General features: G+C 38.6%; 1 protein-coding gene across 2 annotated transcripts in view; it reads right to left on the reverse strand.

The window, feature by feature from the left end:
* myripb (myosin VIIA and Rab interacting protein b) overlaps positions 1 to 2,197 on the reverse strand; it is a 281,412-nt gene extending 279,215 nt beyond the window's left edge. The window contains exon 1 of one of the 2 annotated variants that reach the window (XM_067434434.1): positions 1,883 to 2,197. The gene's annotated coding sequence lies outside the window, so the exon portion shown is untranslated. The remainder of the gene's footprint in view (positions 1 to 1,882) is intronic. The other variant, XM_067434436.1, reaches the window with a different exon arrangement.
* Positions 2,198 to 9,794: the final 7,597 nt, after the last annotated feature.

Here is a 9,794-nt window from a genome sequence, read left to right on the forward strand (position 1 = left end):
AGATATGTTAGAATTAAATAGAACTGTTGATACCATAGCCTAGCCTAGAAATCTAGATGCACCCTAGCGGCAGCAAATCTAATTTGCCCGTGAGTGTCGCCTAGCAACTCTGAATACCCTTCTGAGCTGTAAACGCCAAACTCTTGTTGTGTGCTTCTAGCTTTATTTTACTGTCTATGGCTTCTAGTAAACTCAGAAACTGGCGAAAGGCGGTCTTTCGAATCAGCTTTGATGCGACTCTGGAAGACTTGGAGTTAAGCTTTTCTCTGAGAAAAGAACAAAGAACAAAGAGTGCAAATACAGATACACACTGGATCTTTTGCTAGCTCCTTTTCGCTTATAATATGCTATTATTACAAATTCTTACGAAGAATTAAATATCCTAGACAAGCAGTTATGAGCAGCGGTTCCCTCTTAAAGCAGAAGCAGCAGGTTGGCTGTGGTTTGAGTGAGAACAGTGCACGCTTTTATCAAGTCCGTCTCAAGCTTGGAGCAGCGATGTCCATTGGGTCGGTGGACATACATCCAAATACGTTTGTTGCAGTATTTGGTGCAGTTTGATTGCTACTACATTTTAATTAGATACTACTAATTCTTTCAGTTGTTAGTATCTATTCCAGTTTTACTGTAACTTATTTATTAGATGTTATACTGTAGTCCTACCTGTTAATGATACACTAGTATCTTAATTATTACTACACCTTTATTAGAAAATGTTCATAGAACCTAAAAAGGTTTTCTGTCAGGTGCTTCATATAGAACATTTAGGGGTTTCCATCATGTGATAATTTTATGGCTTTAGCTTTAATTAATTTAGTTTTAAGTATGGTTTTATTTTAAATTGTATCAATGAAAAACAGTTTGTTAATATACATTATCGCCAGACAAAAAACATCAAAATAACCGGTTAAACATGAAAGTAAAGACATTTCTCCCTTATATAGAATGTTTGTGGCACAAAAAAAGATTAAAAAAATAATAAAAAAAAAATAATATATATATACTCCTATAATTTAATCCTTTGTCGCCGTCTGAGACAAATTTTGTAAATCCTAAAAGATTCCTCTGATCCTAGGCTAAAATCTGACGTCTTTGATCGTTAGTTTGACATGTTCACCGGCAGCTGATTAATGAGCACTACGATCAAATTTGACCTCAAACAAAATTCTGGCGCACAATCCTGGTGCACAGGTTTGGCACACAATCCTTTAGTGTGACTTCTCCTACGGCAACCGTCAAATATCTTGTTTTTTCAAGACAACCTATGACCAAAACGAGAGCTAGAGATTTATTTGTAGCCACCATTTCAGTCCCACATGTAATGCAGCTCACTGTCACCGAACACGTCATTCATTGATGATATAAAACTCTGGACGCCTTGACTATCATACAGTGTGACATTAATGACAACTGAGATCTTACAGTGTGACATGGCTTACATCGGGGATCATGTTCTTTCAGTCTGACAAGGTACATTCGCAAAGGATTTTGAAAAAAAAAATCGCAGTGTGCAGGACACATAAGTGTGTAGAATCATATTTAGTATCTCCACAAATTGAGTAGAATTCAAGATTTTCAAGATGGCAAGATTTTGTACTAATGAAGAGAAACTAGTTGGTTTTAATAAATGAATGCTAAAACGGCTTGCCATAGGCAGAGGACTAAATGTGTCAGGTGCACCTAGCACACTTTGCATGTAAAATTAACCGACAACTGTAACATACACGAGGGTCACAAACACAAACATGCACCTCTCGCCATCCTCTCATTGTACAGGGCAATTATTCAATTCACAAAGAAACTTTTGCACATTCACTAACGATTCGACCAGCTCATGCAATTGGATCCCAACAGAATCATTGTGGCATCTGCACAAACTTACGTGAAATAAACATCCACGGGATGTCCGCAGGCTACAAACGTCCATGCACTGACAGCGAGGCGGGTTTGGCTCGGTTAACTTCCATTGATCGGTGATATGTGATTTCCCACGCAGGCACACACACAGTCACGCGCTTTGACTTATGGGGCGCCGACTGGTGCGAACTGATTTACAGGATTTCCGTCTATGTTCAGCAATATATTTACTAATATCTGTAGAGGATAAGTTATTGTTTGATGGAAAAATTAAACGGCTAATGATTGATTAGCCCATTATCAGACAGATTTATTTTCCCCTCTGTGTTGCTATCTCTTCTCATACACATGGTGACATCCAGCGGCTGCTTACATCCTCCTCCAGCACCTGAGCATCCAGCTGATCAGCCAATCACAGCGTAGGGTTCAGCCCGTCATTGAAAGATCCACTAACACACGCAGAACCATGCTGCTCCACTTCATCCTCCCTCAGAGTAAAGGCAAATGAAAAGGAAAGTAATCAAATGAGTAATCTTGCAGTGCATATTGGAGAGCTTAATTAAAATAAAGTAGTAAAATTTCATTCATTTGGCGTTACTGGGCGTCCAGGAACTTTCAGCTTAATATGAGTAACTTAGTTAGATGGATTGCTGTATGGATGAAGGTATAAATAGAAAAATGAATAGATAATTAGACTAATGAGGATGTATGGATGTTTTATCCAATAATACAAAAAAAAAAACTATTACCATTATACTCCGATGCAGAGTTTAAATCAGAATGTTAAATTATTCTTTAAATGTATTGACTGGATGGATGTATAGCAAGGTTTAAAAATATCACTCGCCAAGCACCAAGTGTTTATAATCAGGTTTTGACAAGTAAATAAAATAGCAGTTGCCTTGGTTGGTTTTCTTGATTTACCTGCTATTGACAGGCAACATACAATAAAATAATAAAATAAACAATAAATACATAAATAAACCCTGGATGTATGTGTGAGTGGCTAGATATACAGTAAGTGCCTTATTTCCTTGACCTTTAAATCACAATTTAAGACGACTCCTCTTAGAGGAAAAGACAAATAGAAGAGGAAAAGACAAATAGAAATTATGTTGCTTGTGACTCTTATTAACACATTTAAAGTCAACACACCAAGTCTCATCAGTGTAATCTATCAGTGCTGCATCCATACAACCTGTAAACACATTCCTCATGATGTGGTTTGGAGAACAGCCAGAGAAAGGATCAAATAGAAAGGCAAGACAACTCTCAGCTCCTTATCGCTAGAGTGCAGTGAAAACTGCTGAGAGCAGCATGCTTTAAAGTGCTTCATGGTGGATGTGAAGAAAATAACAGGAGTGAATTTGGATAAACAACAATCACAGTACAAATATCCCAAAAGCAGCCACTTCCAACTGTGCCTGAAAGAGATTAGGGTATCCAGCTGCTGCTCAGATTCACTCAAGTCTATTCATTTTCTGTACATCAACATGTACAGAAGAGACACCTTACAACATACAAATTATAAACACAGATATTTTGTAAAATTAAATTGTGGCCGATATCATACAAACTATTTTCAAAAGAAGCAATCAGTGCATATTGTCCACACAATGCAATTTTCAGGTATGCATGCATTTTAGCTGTCTAATAGTATGGTAATAATTCAGGCTGATTAGATAGTGGTTTATTTATAATGTTCTTATTTTACTATATTGTGAATAAGATACAGATAATTGTTTTTCCAAATGGTAGAGAGTAATACAAAAATAAAACAAAAACATGTGAGATGTTTGGGAGACAAAGTTAGAGAGGCCAGGTTAAGATGGTTTGGACACGTTCAGAGGAGGAAGAGTGAATATATTGGTAAAAGGATACTGAGGTTAGAGCTGCCAGATAGGAGGTCAAGAGGAAGACCAAAGAGGAGGTTTATGGGTGTAGTGAAGGAGGACATGAAGGTAGTCGGTCTGAGAGAAGAGGATACAGAGGATAGGAATAGATAGAGGCAGATGATTCGCTGTGGCAACCCCTGAAGGGAACAGCCGAAAATAAAAAAGAAGAAGAAGAATTAACTAATAAACATGTAACGTATCAAATGTATATGGTATAATGTGACTTAAAAATTATGATTGTATGGAATAACTCTCATGATTAGACAATGTGATAACTGAAATAATGAAAGGAAAGACACTTGTAACAATGATCCACCGGATTGTATGGTACAGTGTGTGATATAGGAAAAAGTGATTTCAACCCCTAGGTGATTGTTGCTCTTTCTGCTTGAAATTTTATCATATTGACATGGCAAACAATTATGGCTAGATCACCTTGTTCAACCTTTTCCATTATAAGGGAACACCCAGTAAAATTACCTATTTACTAATGTTTTCTGAAGTCAAAAGCACCACAAAACTATCCACAATAAGCTAAAGCAATTAAGAACACCATTGCAACCACATAGAAACACCTTGGCAACCATCCATAAGCGACATTTCAGAGGCATTCAATCCTTGTCACCTGTTTTTAGCCAACAAAAAAAAGTCCAGTTTAGCTTCTGTAATCTTAAGATTGTAATCGTGTGTGTGTGTGTGTGTGTGTGTGTGTGTGTGTGTGTGTGTGTGTGTGTGTGTGTGTGTGTGTGTGTGTGTGTGTGTGTGTGTGTGTGTGTGTGTGTGTGTGTGTGTGTGTGTGTGTGTGTGTGTGTTTTGGCTGAAAGTGAATAATCTTCAGTGCTGGAATGTTTAAAGCTCTTTTCTACTTGCTTACCTTTGATTAAACGCTCCCTGTAAGTGCATTCCTCTTGAACATGTCATACTTCAAACTGGAGTAACTGGGACACATATCCTCATTGCAACTCAAAAACAGGACAGTTGTTGATATATGAGATAGAATAACATGTCAGGTGGACCTAGCAATTTAAAATCAATCACTGTTTGGTATATGTTTGTTATTTGTTGTGTTTATGAAAAGATTTGTATTGTTGACTACTATTTTGAAGTATTGTGTTCTGAAATAATGAATGGAGAACAGAAGTGATGAGCAAAGATCTATGAAGTCTGCTGCTCTTGTGAGCTTTATTGTTGTTTAATAACTCCTGACAGATAACACAAATTGGCGATGAGGTTAGTCAGGAAGACAGCTGTCACAAACATTTGCTCATTTTTTTCTGACTTGCCCCAGGGAACCTGCTATGCAATTCAGTGTATAACTGTGGATATTTGAAATTGATCTATGAGTTATTGATGCTACAGGGTATACCTGTACGTGAATATAATATATAATATATAATATACCTGTATTTGAACGTGGGGGAGAGGACGCTGCCGTTGTCTGTTCGCCGCTTCTCCACCCACAACAAATCATGTTAATGGACTATTAGATTTACATTTTATTTTATTTCCTTATGTTTGTGACTAGTCTAACAGTCAGAGCTACAATTGGGACTGTTGCTGATTGCTGGCAGCCACTGAGAGGTCGTTGTTCGTCGTTTCGCCGTTTTCAACCGCTTCTCTAATGTTTACGTTTGAATTGCTGCGGTTGGTTTCTGGTTTGGAGGACATTTGATGTTTCTCGCCGCGGGTGCTCACTGGTGGTCTCCCTTGGGCTTAAGCTGCATGGTGGCTGAAGTTTGCACCGGGCTAGCATCATCCGGGCTCTCGTCGTCGGCGTCCGGCATGATGTTGGGATGTTCTGCTTCTCGGCTGCGCCGCTGTTCCGTCCTGCATTGCGACCGTGGAGCGACATCTGCGCCGGCCCCGGTGTGTCCACAGAAGTGCCCGGAGGAATGTTCTGCCTCTTGCATGGTGCTGCAGCGATCCCCATCGTTTGAATCATCATGAAGAAGACCCATCATCTGGTCTTCAGCTGTCGTGCCTCGGCGATGTCATCGGGACACTGCCGCTGGGAGAAATCTGAAACATGGAGTGGACCACAGTGTGCTGCGGAGCTAACAGAGACTTCCACCATCAGCTGTTTTCTGTCCACCATCAGCTCTGTTTCTGTTCACCATCAGCTCTGTTTCTGTTCACCATCAGCTCTGTTTCTGTTCTGTTTTCTGTGTTGGTTGATTGTTTGTAGTATTCTATATTTTTACTTGTTATTCATTTTTTGTTGTTATCCCCCCCCCCCCCTTTGTTGCACTTTGAGATTCTTCGGAATGAAAAGTGCATTATAAATAAAATCTATTATTACCTGGCCAGATGAAATACAGTACTGCTTCACTGCCTTGGCATAATACTAATCACAACAGATTTTCTACTCATTGCAAGGACACTTGCCAATGAGTAGAAAAGAAAGAGTATTGACTCTCTCTTTACTAGCTCTTTAGACATAGTTGCTCCCCGGCGCTTAAAGGAGATTAAAGGAAATAATCCAATGCCGTGGTACAATCCAGTGCAGCTGGAAGAACACAAAACTGGAGGTTTTTCGCAATTTGTGGAAAGAGAGCATGATTGCATACAGAAAGGCCATAAAAACTGCTAGATCTGTTTATTTATCAACTCTTTTGGAAGAAAAAAACACAACCCTAGGTATTTATTCGATACAGAGGATAAATTAACAAAAAATAAAGCTTCAACTTCTGACGTTTGTAAACGGCACAGCAGTAATGACTTTATGAACTTCTTTACTAGTAAGATTGATCATATTAGGAATAAAATTATAACCATGCAGCCGTCTACTACAGTATCACATCAGACAGAACATTGTAGTGTCACAAAAATTACAGTCATTCACTGCTATAGGAGGAGAAGAATTGGCTAAACTTGTTAAATCATCAAAATCAACAACATGTATGCTTGACCCTATACCAACTAGGCTATTAAAAGAGATACTTTCCAGAGGTCATAGATCCTCTTCTTAATATTATTAATTCATCATTGACATTAGGATATGTACCGAAAGCTTTTAAGTTGACCATAATTAAACCACTTAAAAAACGCAACTTGATCCTGTCAAATGTATAGTCAGTTTCCTTTGTGTTTGCACTGTTCACATGTTCCTTTGTTAGTTCTCCGCCATTTATCTGTCTTCTTGGTTACCTGTCTTCTGTTCCAAGTGTGTCTTGTTTAATGACTCGTTTTGGTTCCCTATTTAAGTTCCTCTTGTGTAGTCACTCCTTGTTCCAGTCTAAAGTCTGATTTGTGGTGTTTGGTGTTCTGTTCTTTTATTCTTAAATAATAAAAGCCCATCTGTTTGGAAGTTCTGGATCTCTTTATCTCTGCTGCACTACACACCGTGACAGATCCTAAAGAATTAGTCAATTACAGGCCAATCTCGAATCTACTGTTTCTAACAAAAATACTAGAAAAGGCTGTGTCTTCAAGTTCAAGTTCAAGTTCAGTTTATTTGTATAGCACGTTTAAAAACAGCCACATAGCTTGGTGCTTGATTATTTAAAGATTTGTAGACTAAGAGTAACATTTTAAATTCAATTCTGTACTTAACTGGTAGCCAATGTAATTCCTTCAAAAGGGGGGTGACGTGTGTGTATTTTTTACAACCTTTCAGAAACCGTGCTGCCGCATTTTGAACTAGTTGTAAACGCATAATTTGATTTGACACAGAAAAGGCTGTGTCTTCACAATTATGTTCCTTTTTAGAAAGAAATGGTATATGTGAGGATTTCCAGTCAGGATTTAGACCTTATCATAGTACTGAGACTGCTCTCATTAGAGTTACAAATTATTTACTCTTATCATATGATCGTGGTTGTATCTCTCTATTAGTGTTACTCGATCTTAGCGCTGCATTCGATACTATCGATCACAATATTCTTTTGAATAGACTGAAAAATTATGTTGGCATTAGTGGAGTTGCATTGGCATGGTTTAAATTGTACTTATCTGACCGTTATCAGTTTGTAGCAGTAAATGAAGAGTTGTCACATCGATCACAAGTTCAGTATGGGGTACCGCAAGGCTCAGTGTTAGGACCGTTGCTTTTCACCCTGTATATGCTACCACTGGGAGATATCATTAGGAAGCATGGCGTTAGTTTTCATTGTTGTGCTGACGATACTCAGCTCTATATTTTTTCAGGCCCTGACGAAACTTGCCAATTCACAAGATTAACGGAATGCATAGCTGATATAAAAAAATTGGAAGAATAGTAATTTCCTGCAACTTAGTGATGTTTTTATCAACGACATTTCAGGAGGAGCCCATGCAGATAATTAAACTTAATTAAACACAAGTGGAGCACGCTCAGATGATTAAACCTAATTAAACATGAGTGGAGCACATCAAGCTAATCAACGATAAGAGGTGTGTTATACAGCAGATTTACCTTCTTTCATTGACCAGTTTCATTTTAGCATGGATGGCTTTTCCGGTAGGTCGCCTCCCCTGCCCACTCACGCTGTATAGCCCAAACAGCTCGAAGCAATTCAATGCTAAAATCTTTTCCTTACAGATTCCTAAGCCATTTCGGCTGCTTCCATCAGCATTCACGGTAAAATCAATTCTGCTTTTCCTGAATATATTTGTGTCTGCTACCATTCACAATTGCGATTCTGTCTTCTAAAGTCTAATCGATGTTCTAAGGAATGCTAACAGCGGGTTGTCAACCACAAAAGTGCTCGGAGAGTGTAAAAAGTGCATACTGCAGATTTGCAACAGGGGAATCTACAACAGAAATAGAAAATGATCTTAAATAATTTGCAGGCACACATCAATCTTTCTTGCGATCTTGCCGCCTCTACGTACTACAGACAGATACTTTTCACACGCGAGAACTGCGTTCATCACAAACCCGCACAAGGTTGCCGTGATGATGAACTATAAATATAACGTTACTTTCTGGTAAAGCGAAATCACTAAAAAGATGCCAATACAAAAGTGCATATTATGCCAAACGATCAGCCACAAGTTAGAACCATCTGATAATGTGAGCTTCACATTTAAGATTCTGAGTGTTCTATGGGCTCGCACACCAATGCTTCAGAGCAGTTCACAATGAATTTCAGTTCACATTTATGCCAAAGCGAATTCTTATCAACAATGACAATGTTTTCTTTATTGTGATTCATATGGTATGTTGTATTATACGCATCACACAGAGAGGCCGGATAGCTGGCTTGAATGGTTGCCGCCAAGGATAAGCAAACTCATGTATCAGACATTTCAAAGGGGGTTTATTATCACTGTAGATCACGTGCATACATTGGGGCGGTTTGCAAACACTCCAATTACAACTGCGTTACTAAACATACTAACTGCGTTAGCAACAGAAATTTAGAACGCATCCATGCGATGTTCACAGCTCGCGCTCCATCTACAGACTGCCCACTCATCAGCGAGCGAGAAGGGCCTGTTTCCTCCTTAAAGGAGCAGTACCTAATTTAGTACCTAATTAGAGGTAATGTATCTGCATAGGTTGCTTTAGGGACCTTCTGCAAATTCACAGTAACTCACCAAAAGGCTTTTTACGATCCAAAGTTTTTAGTACATTCCTACTGGCCAGACTGACTTACTACAGGTGAAATTAACTGGAGTAAAGCTGGTTTGACATTGGTCATTCGATATCCGCATCTCTAAAGTTACATACAACATTGGTATAGGACTGCACAATCAATACAATTTCTGATTGCGTTTATGATCATGGTTGCTATGATTATGTAATTGTTCAAAGTCGTATTGTTTCGTTTATAGCTTCTAAATATAAAAGAAGATGTTTGTTATAAAACCTGCGATTTCTGTCCCTCCATTTAAGTCTATTCCCGGTGCCGCGGGCATCGTAAAGTATTGACGCTAGGGCATCAAGATGGCCAGTAGCGGGACTGTCTATTCCTCTCAAACGTTGGCTCAAAAAGATCCAATAAATGTTATTAAAGCATTGTAAAATATAACTAATCTACAGTCTAAAAATCTAAGTCTTCTGAAGAGACACAATGGCTTTATATGATGACCAGAGTTACCACGACACACATACTGTAG

Source organism: Pseudorasbora parva, chromosome 24 (assembly GCF_024679245.1).
Source record: "Pseudorasbora parva isolate DD20220531a chromosome 24, ASM2467924v1, whole genome shotgun sequence".
NCBI lineage: Eukaryota > Metazoa > Chordata > Actinopteri > Cypriniformes > Gobionidae > Pseudorasbora > Pseudorasbora parva.